At 38.1% G+C, this 14,255-nt stretch overlaps 6 non-coding genes and 15 pseudogenes across 6 annotated transcripts; all 21 read left to right on the top strand.

The window, feature by feature from the left end:
* Positions 1-230: 230 nt before the first annotated feature.
* On the top strand, positions 231-349 carry LOC122337287 (annotated as a pseudogene).
* Positions 350-623: 274 nt separating this feature from the next.
* LOC122337249 lies at positions 624-740 on the top strand (annotated as a pseudogene).
* Positions 741-1,013: 273 nt separating this feature from the next.
* LOC122337284 lies at positions 1,014-1,132 on the top strand (annotated as a pseudogene).
* Positions 1,133-1,410: 278 nt separating this feature from the next.
* Positions 1,411-1,529, top strand: LOC122337288 (annotated as a pseudogene).
* Positions 1,530-1,810: 281 nt separating this feature from the next.
* LOC122337289 lies at positions 1,811-1,929 on the top strand (annotated as a pseudogene).
* A 278-nt stretch (positions 1,930-2,207) lies between these two features.
* On the top strand, positions 2,208-2,328 carry LOC122337311 (annotated as a pseudogene).
* A 277-nt stretch (positions 2,329-2,605) lies between these two features.
* LOC122337291 lies at positions 2,606-2,724 on the top strand. Its single transcript, XR_006249505.1, has one exon. It is a non-coding gene; the product is annotated as a 5S ribosomal RNA (ribosomal RNA).
* Positions 2,725-3,006: 282 nt separating this feature from the next.
* LOC122337314 lies at positions 3,007-3,125 on the top strand. Its single transcript, XR_006249507.1, has one exon. It is a non-coding gene; the product is annotated as a 5S ribosomal RNA (ribosomal RNA).
* A 276-nt stretch (positions 3,126-3,401) lies between these two features.
* Positions 3,402-3,521, top strand: LOC122337307 (annotated as a pseudogene).
* Positions 3,522-3,799: 278 nt separating this feature from the next.
* On the top strand, positions 3,800-3,918 carry LOC122337290 (annotated as a pseudogene).
* A 275-nt stretch (positions 3,919-4,193) lies between these two features.
* Positions 4,194-4,312, top strand: LOC122337255. Its single transcript, XR_006249492.1, has one exon. It is a non-coding gene; the product is annotated as a 5S ribosomal RNA (ribosomal RNA).
* Positions 4,313-4,591: 279 nt separating this feature from the next.
* On the top strand, positions 4,592-4,710 carry LOC122337282 (annotated as a pseudogene).
* Positions 4,711-4,991: 281 nt separating this feature from the next.
* On the top strand, positions 4,992-5,108 carry LOC122337319 (annotated as a pseudogene).
* Positions 5,109-5,384: 276 nt separating this feature from the next.
* LOC122337266 lies at positions 5,385-5,503 on the top strand. The gene has a single exon (XR_006249493.1). It is a non-coding gene; the product is annotated as a 5S ribosomal RNA (ribosomal RNA).
* A 283-nt stretch (positions 5,504-5,786) lies between these two features.
* LOC122337292 lies at positions 5,787-5,905 on the top strand (annotated as a pseudogene).
* Positions 5,906-6,183: 278 nt separating this feature from the next.
* LOC122337293 lies at positions 6,184-6,302 on the top strand (annotated as a pseudogene).
* Positions 6,303-6,577: 275 nt separating this feature from the next.
* On the top strand, positions 6,578-6,696 carry LOC122337300 (annotated as a pseudogene).
* A 275-nt stretch (positions 6,697-6,971) lies between these two features.
* Positions 6,972-7,090, top strand: LOC122337283 (annotated as a pseudogene).
* A 276-nt stretch (positions 7,091-7,366) lies between these two features.
* On the top strand, positions 7,367-7,485 carry LOC122337271. Its single transcript, XR_006249494.1, has one exon. It is a non-coding gene; the product is annotated as a 5S ribosomal RNA (ribosomal RNA).
* Positions 7,486-7,764: 279 nt separating this feature from the next.
* On the top strand, positions 7,765-7,883 carry LOC122337303. The gene has a single exon (XR_006249506.1). It is a non-coding gene; the product is annotated as a 5S ribosomal RNA (ribosomal RNA).
* A 276-nt stretch (positions 7,884-8,159) lies between these two features.
* On the top strand, positions 8,160-8,279 carry LOC122337306 (annotated as a pseudogene).
* The last annotated feature ends 5,976 nt before the right edge of the window (positions 8,280-14,255 follow it).

A 14,255-nucleotide genomic window follows, 5' to 3' on the forward strand; every position in this document is an offset into this window, starting at 1 on the left:
TGTAAATTTTGAGTTTTTTCACTACTTATCTAATACAACGGCCCTTAGTGTGGCCAAAGTTTGACCAGCTCTTTGCTTTCCCTTTACTGCTTATTTAATTCAATTGCCTTTAAAGTAGCTGTTCTTTAAAACAGAGTTTGACTGTTTTTAACTACTTAACTAATGCTCTTATCTTTAATGCACTTAGTGTGCTCTCACCTTAAAATAGGGGCTTTTTTGCAGCAGCTTTAGCTTACGGCCATACCACCCTGTTCACGCCTGATCTCGCCTGATCTCAGAAGCTAAGCAGAGTTGGGCCTAGTTAGTACTTGGATGGGAGACTGCCTAGGAATACCAGGTGCTGTAAGTTTTGAGTTTTTTCACTACTTATCTAATACACTGGCCCTTAGTGTGGTCAAAGTTTGACCAGCTCTTTGCTTTCCCTTACTGCTTATTTAATTCAATTGCCTTTAAAGTAGCTGTTCTTTAAACAGAGTTTGACTGTTTTTAACTACTTAACTAATGCTCTTATCTTTAATGTAGCTCATTTTGAAGTATTTTTTTTTATTTCATTCATTACTTATCTAGTATAATGGCACTTAGTGTGCCTCACCTTAAAATAGGGGCTTTTTGCAGCAGCTTTCGCTTACGGCCATACCACCCTGTTCACGCCTGATCTCGCCTGATCTCAGAAGCTACAGAGTTGGGCCTAGTTAGTACTTGGATGGGAGACTGCCTAGGAATACCAGGTGCTGTAAGTTTTTGAGTTTTTTCACTACTTATCTAATACACTGGCCCTTAGTGTGGTCAAAGTTTGACCAGCTCTTTGCTTTCCTTACTGCTTATTTAATTCAATTGCCTTTAAAGTAGCTGTTCTTTAAACAGAGTTTGACTGTTTTTAACTACTTAACTAATGCTCTTATCTTTAATGTAGCTCATTTTGAAGTATTTTTTTGTATTTCATTCATTACTTATCTAGTATAATGGCACTTAGTGTGCCTCACCTTAAAATAGGGGCTTTTGCAGCAGCTTTCGCTTACGGCCATACCACCCTGTTCACGCCTGATCTCGTCTGATCTCAGAAGCTAAGCAGAGTTGGGCCTGCTTAGTACTTGGATGGGAGACTGCCTAGGAATACCAGGTGCTGTAAATTTTTGAGTTTTTTCACTACTTATCTAATACACTGGCCCTTAGTGTGGCCAAAGTTTGACCAGCTCTTTGCTTTCCCTTACTGCTTATTTAATTCAATTGCCTTTAAAGTAGCTGTTCTTTAAACAGAGTTTGACTGTTTTTAACTACTTAACTAATGCTCTTATCTTTAATGTAGCTCATTTTGAAGTATTTTTTTTTGTATTTCATTCATTACTTATCTAGTATAATGGCACTTAGTGTGCCTCACCTTAAAATAGGGGGCTTTTTGCAGCAGCTTTAGCTTACGGCCATACCACCCTGTTCACGCCTGATCTCGCCTGATCTCAGAAGCTAAGCAGAGTTGGGCCTAGTTAGTACTTGGATGGGAGACTGCCTAGGAATACCAGGTGCTGTAAGTTTTGAGTTTTTTCACTACTTATCTAATACACTGGCCCTTAGTGTGGTCAAAGTTTGACCAGCTCTTTGCTTTCCTTACTGCTGCTTATTTAATTCAATTGCCTTTAAAGTAGCTGTTCTTTAAACAGAGTTTGACTGTTTTTAACTACTTAACTAATGCTCTTATCTTTAATGTAGCTCATTTTGAAGTATTTTTTTTTTTTTGTATTTCATTCATTACTTATCTAGTATAATGGCACTTAGTGTGCCTCACCTTAAAATAGGGGCTTTTGCAGCAGCTTTCGCTTACGGCCATACCACCCTGTTCACGCCTGATCTCGCCTGATCTCAGAAGCTAAGCAGAGTTGGGCCTAGTTAGTACTTGGATGGGAGACTGCCTAGGAATACCAGGTGCTGTAAGTTTTTGAGTTTTTTCACTACTTATCTAATACACTGGCCCTTAGTGTGGCCAAAGTTTGACCAGCTCTTTGCTTTCCCTTACTGCTTATTTAATTCAATTGCCTTTAAAGTAGCTGTTCTTTAAACAGAGTTTGACTGTTTTTAACTACTTAACTAATGCTCTTATCTTTAATGTAGCTCATTTTGAAGTATTTTTTTTTTTGTATTTCATTCATTACTTATCTAGTATAATGGCACTTAGTGTGCCTCACCTTAAAATAGGGGCTTTTGCAGCAGCTTTCGCTTACGGCCATACCACACCCTGTTCACGCCTGATCTCGCCTGATCTCAGAAGCTAAGCAGAGTTGGGCCTAGTTAGTACTTGGATGGGAGACTGCCTAGGAATACCAGGTGCTGTAAGTTTTGAGTTTTTTCACTACTTATCTAATACACTGGCCCTTAGTGTGGCCAAAGTTTGACCAGCTCTTTGCTTTCCTTACTGCTTATTTAATTCAATTGCCTTTAAAGTAGCTGTTCTTTAAACAGAGTTTGACTGTTTTTAACTACTTAACTAATGCTCTTATCTTTAATGTAGCTCATTTTGAAGTATTTTTTTTTTTTATTTCATTCATTACTTATCTAGTATAATGGCACTTAGTGTGCCTCACCTTAAAATAGGGGCCTTTTTGCAGCAGCTTTCGCTTACGGCCATACCACCCTGTTCACGCCTGATCTCGTCTGATCTCAGAAGCTAAGCAGAGTTGGGCCTGGTTAGTACTTGGATGGGAGACTGCCTAGGAATACCAGGTGCTGTAAATTTTTGAGTTTTTTCACTACTTATCTAATACACTGGCCCTTAGTGTGGCCAAAGTTTGACCAGCTCTTTGCTTTCCCTTACTGCTTATTTAATTCAATTGCCTTTAAAGTAGCTGTTCTTTAAACAGAGTTTGACTGTTTTTAATTACTTAACTAATGCTCTTATCTTTAATGTAGCTCATTTTGAAGTATTTTTTTTTTTTTGTATTTCATTCATTACTTATCTAGTATAATGGCACTTAGTGTGCCTCACCTTAAAATAGGGGGCTTTTTGCAGCAGCTTTAGCTTACGGCCATACCACCCTGTTCACGCCTGATCTCGTCTGATCTCAGAAGCTAAGCAGAGTTGGGCCTAGTTAGTACTTGGATGGGAGACTGCCTAGGAATACCAGGTGCTGTAAGTTTTTGAGTTTTTTCACTACTTATCTAATACACTGGCCTCTTAGTGTGGCCAAAGTTTGACCAGCTCTTTGCTTTCCTTACTGCTTATTTAATTCAATTGCCTTTAAAGTAGCTGTTCTTTAAACAGAGTTTGACTGTTTTTAACTACTTAACTAATGCTCTTATCTTTAATGTAGCTCATTTTGAAGTATTTTTTTTTGTATTTCATTCATTACTTATCTAGTATAATGGCACTTAGTGTGCCTCACCTTAAAATAGGGGCTTTTGCAGCAGCTTTAGCTTACGGCCATACCACCCCTGTTCACGCCTGATCTCGCCTGATCTCAGAAGCTAAGCAGAGTTGGGCCTAGTTAGTACTTGGATGGGAGACTGCCTAGGAATACCAGGTGCTGTAAGTTTTTGAGTTTTTTCACTACTTATCTAATACACTGGCCCTTAGTGTGGCCAAAGTTTGACCAGCTCTTTGCTTTCCTTTACTGCTTATTTAATTCAATTGCCTTTAAAGTAGCTGTTCTTTAAACAGAGTTTGACTGTTTTTAACTACTTAACTAATGCTCTTATCTTTAATGTAGCTCATTTTGAAGTATTTTTTTTTTGTATTTCATTCATTACTTATCTAGTATAATGGCACTTAGTGTGCCTCACCTTAAAATAGGGGCTTTTTGCAGCAGCTTTCGCTTACGGCCATACCACCCTGTTCACGCCTGATCTCGCCTGATCTCAGAAGCTAAGCAGAGTTGGGCCTAGTTAGTACTTGGATGGGAGACTGCCTAGGAATACCAGGTGCTGTAAGTTTTGAGTTTTTTCACTACTTATCTAATACACTGGCCCTTAGTGTGGCCAAAGTTTGACCAGCTCTTTGCTTTCCCTTACTGCTTATTTAATTCAATTGCCTTTAAAGTAGCTGTTCTTTAAACAGAGTTTGACTGTTTTTAACTACTTAACTAATGCTCTTATCTTTAATGTAGCTCATTTTGAAGTATTTTTTTTTGTATTTCATTCATTACTTATCTAGTATAATGGCACTTAGTGTGCCTCACCTTAAAATAGGGGCTTTTGCAGCAGCTTTCGCTTACGGCCATACCACCCTGTTCACGCCTGATCTCGTCTGATCTCAGAAGCTAAGCAGAGTTGGGCCTAGTTAGTACTTGGATGGGAGACTGCCTAGGAATACCAGGTGCTGTAAGTTTTGAGTTTTTTCACTACTTATCTAATACACTGGCCCTTAGTGTGGCCAAAGTTTGACCAGCTCTTTGCTTTCCCTTACTGCTTATTTAATTCAATTGCCTTTAAAGTAGCTGTACTTTTTAAACAGAGTTTGACTGTTTTTAACTACTTAACTAATGCTCTTATCTTTAATGTAGCTCATTTTGAAGTATTTTTTTTTGTATTTCATTCATTACTTATCTAGTATAATGGCACTTAGTGTGCCTCACCTTAAAATAGGGGCTTTTGCAGCAGCTTTTTTACTTACGGCCATACCACCCTGTTCACGCCTGATCTCGCCTGATCTCAGAAGCTAAGCAGAGTTGGGCCTAGTTAGTACTTGGATGGGAGACTGCCTAGGAATACCAGGTGCTGTAAGTTTTGAGTTTTTTCACTACTTATCTAATACACTGGCCCTTAGTGTGGCCAATGTTTGACCAGCTCTTTGCTTTCCCTTACTGCTTATTTAATTCAATTGCCTTTAAAGTAGCTGTTCTTTAAACAGAGTTTGACTGTTTTTAACTACTTAACTAATGCTCTTATCTTTAATGTAGCTCATTTTGAAGTATTTTTTTTTTTTTGTATTTCATTCATTACTTATCTAGTATAATGGCACTTAGTGTGCCTCACCTTAAAATAGGGGGCTTTTTGCAGCAGCTTTCGCTTACGGCCATACCACCCTGTTCACGCCTGATCTCGCCTGATCTCAGAAGCTACAGAGTTGGGCCTGGTTAGTACTTGGATGGGAGACTGCCTAGGAATACCAGGTGCTGTAAATTTTTGAGTTTTTTCACTACTTATCTAATACACTGGCCCTTAGTGTGGCCAAAGTTTGACCAGCTCTTTGCTTTCCCTTACTGCTTATTTAATTCAATTGCCTTTAAAGTAGCTGTACTTTAAACAGAGTTTGACTGTTTTTAACTACTTAACTAATGCTCTTATCTTTAATGTAGCTCATTTTGAAGTATTTTTTTGTATTTCATTCATTACTTATCTAGTATAATGGCACTTAGTGTGCCTCACCTTAAAATAGGGGGCTTTTTGCAGCAGCTTTCGCTTACGGCCATACCACCCTGTTCACGCCTGATCTCGTCTGATCTCAGAAGCTAAGCAGAGTTGGGCCTAGTTAGTACTTGGATGGGAGACTGCCTAGGAATACCAGGTGCTGTAAGTTTTTGAGTTTTTTCACTACTTATCTAATACACTGGCTCTTAGTGTGGCCAAAGTTTGACCAGCTCTTTGCTTTCCTTACTGCTTATTTAATTCAATTGCCTTTAAAGTAGCTGTTCTTTAAACAGAGTTTGACTGTTTTTAACTACTTAACTAATGCTCTTATCTTTAATGTAGCTCATTTTTAAGTTTTTTTTTTTTTTTTTTTATTTCATTCATTACTTATCTAGTATAATGGCACTTAGTGTGCCTCACCTTAAAATAGGGGGCTTTTTGCAGCAGCTTTCGCTTACGGCCATACCACCCTGTTCACGCCTGATCTCGCCTGATCTCAGAAGCTAAGCAGAGTTGGGCCTAGTTAGTACTTGGATGGGAGACTGCCTAGGAATACCAGGTGCTGTAAGTTTTTGAGTTTTTTCACTACTTATCTAATACACTGGCCCTTAGTGTGGCCAAAGTTTGACCAGCTCTTTGCTTTCCCTTACTGCTTATTTAATTCAATTGCCTTTAAAGTAGCTGTTCTTTAAACAGAGTTTGACTGTTTTTAACTACTTAACTAATGCTCTTATCTTTAATGTAGCTCATTTTGAAGTATTTTTTTTTTTGTATTTCATTCATTACTTATCTAGTATAATGGCACTTAGTGTGCCTCACCTTAAAATAGGGGCTTTTGCAGCAGCTTTCGCTTACGGCCATACCACCCTGTTCACGCCTGATCTCGCCTGATCTCAGAAGCTAAGCAGAGTTGGGCCTAGTTAGTACTTGGATGGGAGACTGCCTAGGAATACCAGGTGCTGTAAGTTTTTGAGTTTTTTCACTACTTATCTAATACAACGGCCCTTAGTGTGGCCAAAGTTTGACCAGCTCTTTGCTTTCCTTACTGCTTATTTAATTCAATTGCCTTTAAAGTAGCTGTTCTTTAAACAGAGTTTGACTGTTTTTAACTACTTAACTAATGCTCTTATCTTTAATGTAGCTCATTTTGAAGTATTTTTTTGTATTTCATTCATTACTTATCTAGTATAATGGCACTTAGTGTGCCTCACCTTAAAATAGGGGCTTTTTGCAGCAGCTTTTCGCTTACGGCCATACCACCCTGTTCACGCCTGATCTCGCCTGATCTCAGAAGCTAAGCAGAGTTGGGCCTAGTTAGTACTTGGATGGGAGACTGCCTAGGAATACCAGGTGCTGTAAATTTTTGAGTTTTTTCACTACTTATCTAATACACTGTTCTTAGTGTGGCCAAAGTTTGACCAGCTCTTTGCTTTCCCTTACTGCTTATTTAATTCAATTGCCTTTAAAGTAGCTGTTCTTTAAACAGAGTTTGACTGTTTTTAACTACTTAACTAATGCTCTTATCTTTAATGTAGCTCATTTTGAAGTATTTTTTTTTGTATTTCATTCATTACTTATCTAGTATAATGGCACTTAGTGTGCCTCACCTTAAAATAGGGGCTTTTGCAGCAGCTTTCGCTTACGGCCATACCACCCTGTTCACGCCTGATCTCGCCTGATCTCAGAAGCTAAGCAGAGTTGGGCCTGGTTAGTACTTGGATGGGAGACTGCCTAGGAATACCAGGTGCTGTAAATTTTTGAGTTTTTTCACTACTTATCTAATACACTGGTCCTTAGTGTGGCCAAAGTTTGACCAGCTCTTTGCTTTCCCTTACTGCTTATTTAATTCATTGCCTTTAAAGTAGCTGTTCTTTAAACAGAGTTTGACTGTTTTTAACTACTTAACTAATGCTCTTATCTTTAATGTAGCTCATTTTGAAGTATTTTTTTTTGTATTTCATTCATTACTTATCTAGTATAATGGCACTTAGTGTGCCTCACCTTAAAATAGGGGCTTTTTGCAGCAGCTTTCGCTTACGGCCATACCACCCTGTTCACGCCTGATCTCGTCTGATCTCAGAAGCTAAGCAGAGTTGGGCCTAGTTAGTACTTGGATGGGAGACTGCCTAGGAATACCAGGTGCTGTAAGTTTTTGAGTTTTTTCACTACTTATCTAATACACTGGCCCTTAGTGTGGCCAAAGTTTGACCAGCTCTTTGCTTTCCTTTACTGCTTATTTAATTCAATTGCCTTTAAAGTAGCTGTTCTTTAAACAGAGTTTGACTGTTTTTAACTACTTAACTAATGCTCTTATCTTTAATGTAGCTCATTTTGAAGCATTTTTTTTTTTTGTATTTCATTCATTACTTATCTAGTATAATGGCACTTAGTGTGCCTCACCTTAAAATAGGGGCTTTTGCAGCAGCTTTCGCTTACGGCCATACCACCCTGTTCACGCCTGATCTCGCCTGATCTCAGAAGCTAAGCAGAGTTGGGCCTGGTTAGTACTTGGATGGGAGACTGCCTAGGAATACCAGGTGCTGTAAGTTTTGAGTTTTTTCACTACTTATCTAATACACTGGCCCTTAGTGTGGTCAAAGTTTGACCAGCTCTTTGCTTTCCCTTACTGCTTATTTAATTCAATTGCCTTTAAAGTAGCTGTTCTTTAAACAGAGTTTGACTGTTTTTAACTACTTAACTAATGCTCTTATCTTTAATGTAGCTCATTTTGAAGTATTTTTTTTTGTATTTCATTCATTACTTATCTAGTATAATGGCACTTAGTGTGCCTCACCTTAAAATAGGGGCTTTTTGCAGCAGCTTTAGCTTACGGCCATACCACACTTGTTCACGCCTGATCTCGCCTGATCTCAGAAGCTAAGCAGAGTTGGGCCTAGTTAGTACTTGGATGGGAGACTGCCTAGGAATACCAGGTGCTGTAAGTTTTGAGTTTTTTCACTACTTCTATCTAATACACTGGCTCCCAGTGTGGCCAAGTTTGACCAGCTCATTTTCCTTACTGTCATTTAATTCAATTGCCTTTAAAGTAGCTGTTCTTTAAACAGAGTTTGACTGTTTTAACTACTTAACTAATGCTCTTATCTTTAATGGCTCATTTTGAAGTATTTTTTTTTTTTGGCTTCTCATTCATTACTTATCTAGTATAATGGCAATTTAGTGAGCCTCACCTTAAAATAGGGGGCTTTTTGCAGCTACTACGGCCATACCACTCCTGTTCATCACTGATCTCGCTCTGATCTCAGAAGCTGGCAGAGTTGGGCCTCATTAGTAATTTGGATGGGGGAGACTCTAGGAATGCCAGGTGCTGTATAAATTTTGAGTTTCCTCTACCACTTATCCTGTCTGCTTGACCCTTAGTGTGTGTTAAAGTTGTACCAAATCCACAACTGCCTTACTGCTTATTTAATTCGATTGCCTTTTAAAGTAGCTGTAATTCTTTAAACAGAGTTTGACTCTTTTTAACTGCTTAACTAATGCTCTTATCTTTAATGTAGCGCTCATTTCTAAAGTATTATTTTTTTGTATTTCCATTCATTACTTATCTGAAGTATAATGCGCACTTAGTGTACTCTAATCTTAAAATAGGGAGCTTCTTGCAGCAGCTTTAGCTTCAGCCCATACCACCCTGTTCACATGAAATCTCAAATCTGATCTCAGAAGCTAAGCAGAGTTAGGCCTGGTTAGTACTCTGATGGAGGCACACACACGAGAATACCAGGTGCTGCTGCCTTAAATTTTTGAGTTTTTTCACTGCCCCTCTATTACAACGGCTTTAGTGTGGCCAAAGGATTTGACCAGCTCTTTGCTTTCTCTCTTACTGCTTATTTAATTCATTGTTTTTTTAAAGTAGCTGTACTTTAAACAGAGGTTTGAATGTTTTTAACTACTTAACTAATGCTCTTATCTTTAATGCAGCTTCATTTTGAAGTATTTTTTTTTTTGTATTTCATTCATTACTTATCTAGTATAATGGCGCCCAGCAAAATTTCATCTTAAAATAGGGGAGCTTTGCAGCAGCTTTGCGCTACGCTCCATACTCACTTATTCCACGCCTCTTCTGATCTCATCTGATCTCAGAAGCTAAGCAGAGTTGGTCCTGGTTGTGAGTACTTGGATGAGGAGACTGCCTAGGAGATATTAGGTGCAGTAAATTTTGGGTTTTTCACTACTTCTATCTAATACACACAGCCCTTAGATGTGGTCAAATTTTGACCAGTCTTATAACTTTCCTTACTGCTTATTTAATTCAATTGCCTTTAAAGTAGCTGTAATTTTTCGCTCAGAGTTTGACTGTTTTTAACTACTTAACTAATGCTCTTATATTTAATGTAGTAGCTCATTTTTTGGAAGTATTTTTTTTTTTTTTTGTATTTCATTCATTTACTTATCTGAGTATAAATGGCAATTTAGTCACACACATCTTAAAATAGGGAGCTTTTTGCCGTAGCTTTACCTTACGACGCCTTACCACCCTGTTCACGCCTGATCTCCTCTGATCTCTCGAGCTATTCATGTAAAGTTGGGCCCAAGTTAGTACTCTCGGATGGGAGACTGCCTAGGAAATACCAGGTGCTGTAAATTTTTGAGTTTTTCACTACTTATCTAATACAACGGCCCATAGTGTGGTCTGCAAAGTCTGACCAGCTCTTTTATACTCCCCTTACTGCTTATTTAGTTCAAATTGCCTTTAAAGTAGCTGTACTTAAAACAGAGTTTGGACTATTTTTAACTACTTAACTAATGCTCTTATCTTTAATGTAGCTCATTTTGAAGTATATTTTTGTTTTTGTATTTCATCTTAATACTTATCTAGTACTCGTGGCAATTTAGTGTGCCTCACACCTTAAAATAGGGGACTTTTTGCAGCAGCTTTAGCTTCACGGCCATACCACCCTGTTCCATACAGATCTCGTCTGATCTCAGAGAAGCTAAGCAGAGTTAGGCCTAGTTGAGTAATTGGATGGGAGACTGCCTAGGAATGGAATTGCCTCTGTTAGTTTTTGAGTTTTTCACTACTTATCTAATACACTGGTTCTCTTAGTGTGGTCAAAGTTTGACCAGCTCTTTGCTTTTCTTACTGCTTATTTAATTCAATTTGCCTTTAAAGTAGCTGTTCCTTTAAACAGAGTTTGACTATTTTAACCACTTAACCAATGCTCTTATCTTTAATGTAGCTCATTTTAAGCATTTTTTTTTTTTGTATTTCATTCATTACTTATCTGAGTATAATGGCACTTGAGTGTACCTCACCTGCCTTAAAATAGGGCTTTTGCATCAGCTTAGCTCTGACGCGCCATACTCACCCTGTTCACGCCTGATGTCGCTCTGATCTCAAAGAAGTATTCATGAAGTTGCTGGGCCTGTGAGTTAGTACTTGGATGTGGGCCTGCCTGAGAATACCAGGTGCTGTTAATTTTTGAGTTTTTCACTACTTATCTAATACTGTTAGCGCAGGTGTAGTCAAAGTTTGACCAGCTCTTTGCTTTCACCTTACTGCTTATTTAATTCAATTTACCTTTAAAGTAGCTGTAATTTCTTTAAATGAGTTTGGCTATTTTTAACTACTTAATCAATATCTTTTATCTTTAATGTAAATCATCTTGAAGTATTTATTTTTTGTATTTTCATTCTCATTAATTTATGTAGCATAATGGCAACGAGTGTACCTCACTCCTTAAAATAAGGGAGCTTTTTTGCAGCTTTGCCTTACGCCGGCTATACCACTGTGTTCACGCCTGATCTGTTGTCCTGATCCTCAGAAGCTAAGCAGAGAGTTATAGGCCCCTAGTTAGTACTTCTGGATGGGAGACTGCATAGGAATACCAAGGTGCTGTAAGTTTTTGAGTTTTTTCACTACTTTATCTAATACACACTGGTCTTTTAGTGTATTCAGAGAGTTTAATTAGCTCATTCCTCCCTCACTGCATATTTAACTTAAATTGCCTTTAAAGTGGCTACCAACCCACTAAAAATAGAGGTTGACCTGTTTTTAACTACTTAACTAATGCTCTTATCTTTAATGTAGCTCATTTTGGAAGCATATTTTTTGTATTTCATTCATTACTTACTTCAGTATAACAGTAATTTATGTGCCACACCTTAAAATACAGGGCTTTTGGTATGAGCTTTAACTACGGCCATACCACCCTGTTCCACGCCTGATCGTCGCCAGATCTCCAGAAGCTAAGTAGAGTTGGGCCTGAATTAGTACTTAGTTTTTGAGGACACTGCCTAGGAATACCAGGTGCTGTAGCTTTTGAGTTTTTTCACTACTTATCTAATACTAACGTCCATGGTGTGGCCAAAGTTTGTCCAGCTCTTTGCTTTCCCTTACTGCTTATTTAATTCAATTACCTTTAAAGTAGCTGTACTTTAAACAGAGTTTGACTGTTTTTAACTACTTAACTAATGCTCTTATCTTTAGTAACAGCTCTGTTTGAAGTATTTTTTTTTTTGTATTTCCATTCATTACTTTATCTAGTATAATGGCAATTCTAGCAGCCACCCCACACCTTAAATAAGAGGCTTTTGTAGCAGAAGTGCTTACAGCTTTACGGTCACCACACCTGTTTCACGCCTTGATCTCTGTCTGATCTCAGAAGCTAAGCAGAAGCTGGGCCTGGCTAGTACTTGGATGAGGAGACTGCACAAAGAATACCAGGTGCAGCACGTTTTATGAGCTTTTCACTGCCCATCTAATACAGCAGACTTTTAGTGTGTGGTCAAAGTATGACCAGCTCTTTGCTTTCCACTTACTGCTTATTTAAATCCAATTGTCTTTAGCAGGCTGCTGTACTTTAAACAGAGGATTTTGACTATTTTTAATTCACTTAATCCAATTATCCTTATCTTTAATGTAGCTCTTATTTTTGAGTATTTTTTTGTATTTCATTTCATTACTTATTCAGTATAATGGCACTTGAGTGTGCCTCACATAAATAGGGGGCTTTTGCAGCAGTTTTGGCTTGCAGCCACGCCTACCCTTGTTCACGCCCTTTTCGATGTCGTCTGATCTCAGAAGCTAAGCAGAGTTGGGCCTGCGTTGGTTAGGTACTTGGATGGGACACTGCCTAGGGAATACCAGGTGCTGTAAATTTTTGAGTTTTTTCACTACTTCTGTCTAATACAACGGCCCTTAGTGTGGTCAAAGTTTGACCAGCTCTCTTTACTTTCCCTTACTGCTTATTTAATTCAATTGTCTTTAAAATGTTTGTACTTTTAAATGTAGAGTTTGACTGTTTTTAATTACTTAACTAATGCTCTTATCTTTAATGTGGCTCATTCTTTGAGTAGTATTTTTTATGTGTATTTCATTCTCATTACTTATCTAGTATAATGGCACTTAGTGACACCTCAATCTTTTAACCAAAATAGGGGCTTTTTGGCCAACTTTAGCTTACGGCCCATACCAATTTGTTCCATACAGTATCTCGCTCTTGACTTCAGAAGCTATAAGCAGAGTTAGGCCTAGCTAGGCACTTGGATGGGAGACTGTCTAGGAATATGCCAGGTGCAGTAAATTTTTGAGTTTTTTTCACTTTTCACTTATCTACGTACAACTGTTCCCTGAGTGTGGCCAAAGTTTAATATAGCTCTTTACTTTCCACTTTACTGCTTATTTAATTCAATCTGCCTTCTAAAGTAGCTGTGCTCAAACAGAGTTTGACTGTTTTTAACTACTTAACTAATGCTCTTATCTTTAATGCAGCTCATTTTGAAGCATCTTTATTGTTTTTGTGTTTCATTCATTATTTATCTAGTGATATAATGAAATTTAGCCATGCCCACACCTTAAAAATAGGGCTTTTTGCCTTACGCTTTAACTTACAGCCACAATACCACCCTGTTTCATGCCAGATGTCATCTCTGATCTCAGAAGTTAAGCAGAGTTGGGCCTAGTTAGTACTTGGATGGGACACTGCCTAGGAATACCAGGTGCTGTAAACTTTTGAGTTTTTTCACTACTTATCTAATACAACGGCCTCTAGTGTGGCAAAGGATTTGACCAGCTCTTTGCTTTCCCTTACTGCCTATTTAAATTCAATTTGTTTTCAAAGTAACTTTCGTACTTTGCTCAGAGTTTGACTATTTTTAACTACTTATCCAATGCTCTTATCTTTTCAAGTAGCTCTGTTTTGAAGTATTTTTTTTGTATTTCATCTAATGCTTATCTCTAGTATAATGGCACTTGGTGTGCCTCTACTACCTTGAAATAGGGGCTTTTTGCAGCAGCTTTCGCTTACGGCCATACCCACCCTGTTCATACCTGATGTCGCTCTGATCTCAGAAGCTAGCTAAGAGTTGGGCCTAGTTAGTACTTGGATAGGGAGACTGCCTGTGGATACCAGGTGCTGTAGTTTTTGAGGTTTTTTCACTGCTTATCTATTACACTGTATCTACATAGTGTGTTACACAAGAAGTTTGACTAGCTCTCTTTGCTTTCCATTACTGCTTTATTCAATCCAGTTCGTCTTTGAGATAGCTGTTTCTTTGGAAACAGAGTTTCTGACTGTGTTTTAACTCACTTAATCCATTACTCATATCTTTAATGAAGCTCATTTTTGAAGTATTTTTTTTTTTGTGTATTTCATTCATTGCCTATCTAATTATAATGTGCCGCCAGTGTGCCTCTACCGTAAAAATAGAGGCTTTTTGCAGCAGCTTTCGCTTGCAGCCATACCACCCTGTTCACGCCTGATCTCGTCTGATCTCTGTATTTCATGGGTTGAGCCTAGTTAGTACTTGGAGTGGAAGACTGCCTAGGAATACCAGGTGCTGTGTAAATTTTGAGTTTTTTCACTACTTATCATCTACAACGGCTAATGGTGTGCCCAAAGAAGTTTGACCAGCTCTTTACTTTCCCTTACTGCTTATTTAATTCTTAATTGCCTTTAAAGTAG

The sequence above is a fragment of the Puntigrus tetrazona genome, unplaced genomic scaffold, assembly GCF_018831695.1.
Source record: "Puntigrus tetrazona isolate hp1 unplaced genomic scaffold, ASM1883169v1 S000000971, whole genome shotgun sequence".
Lineage (NCBI taxonomy): Eukaryota > Metazoa > Chordata > Actinopteri > Cypriniformes > Cyprinidae > Puntigrus > Puntigrus tetrazona.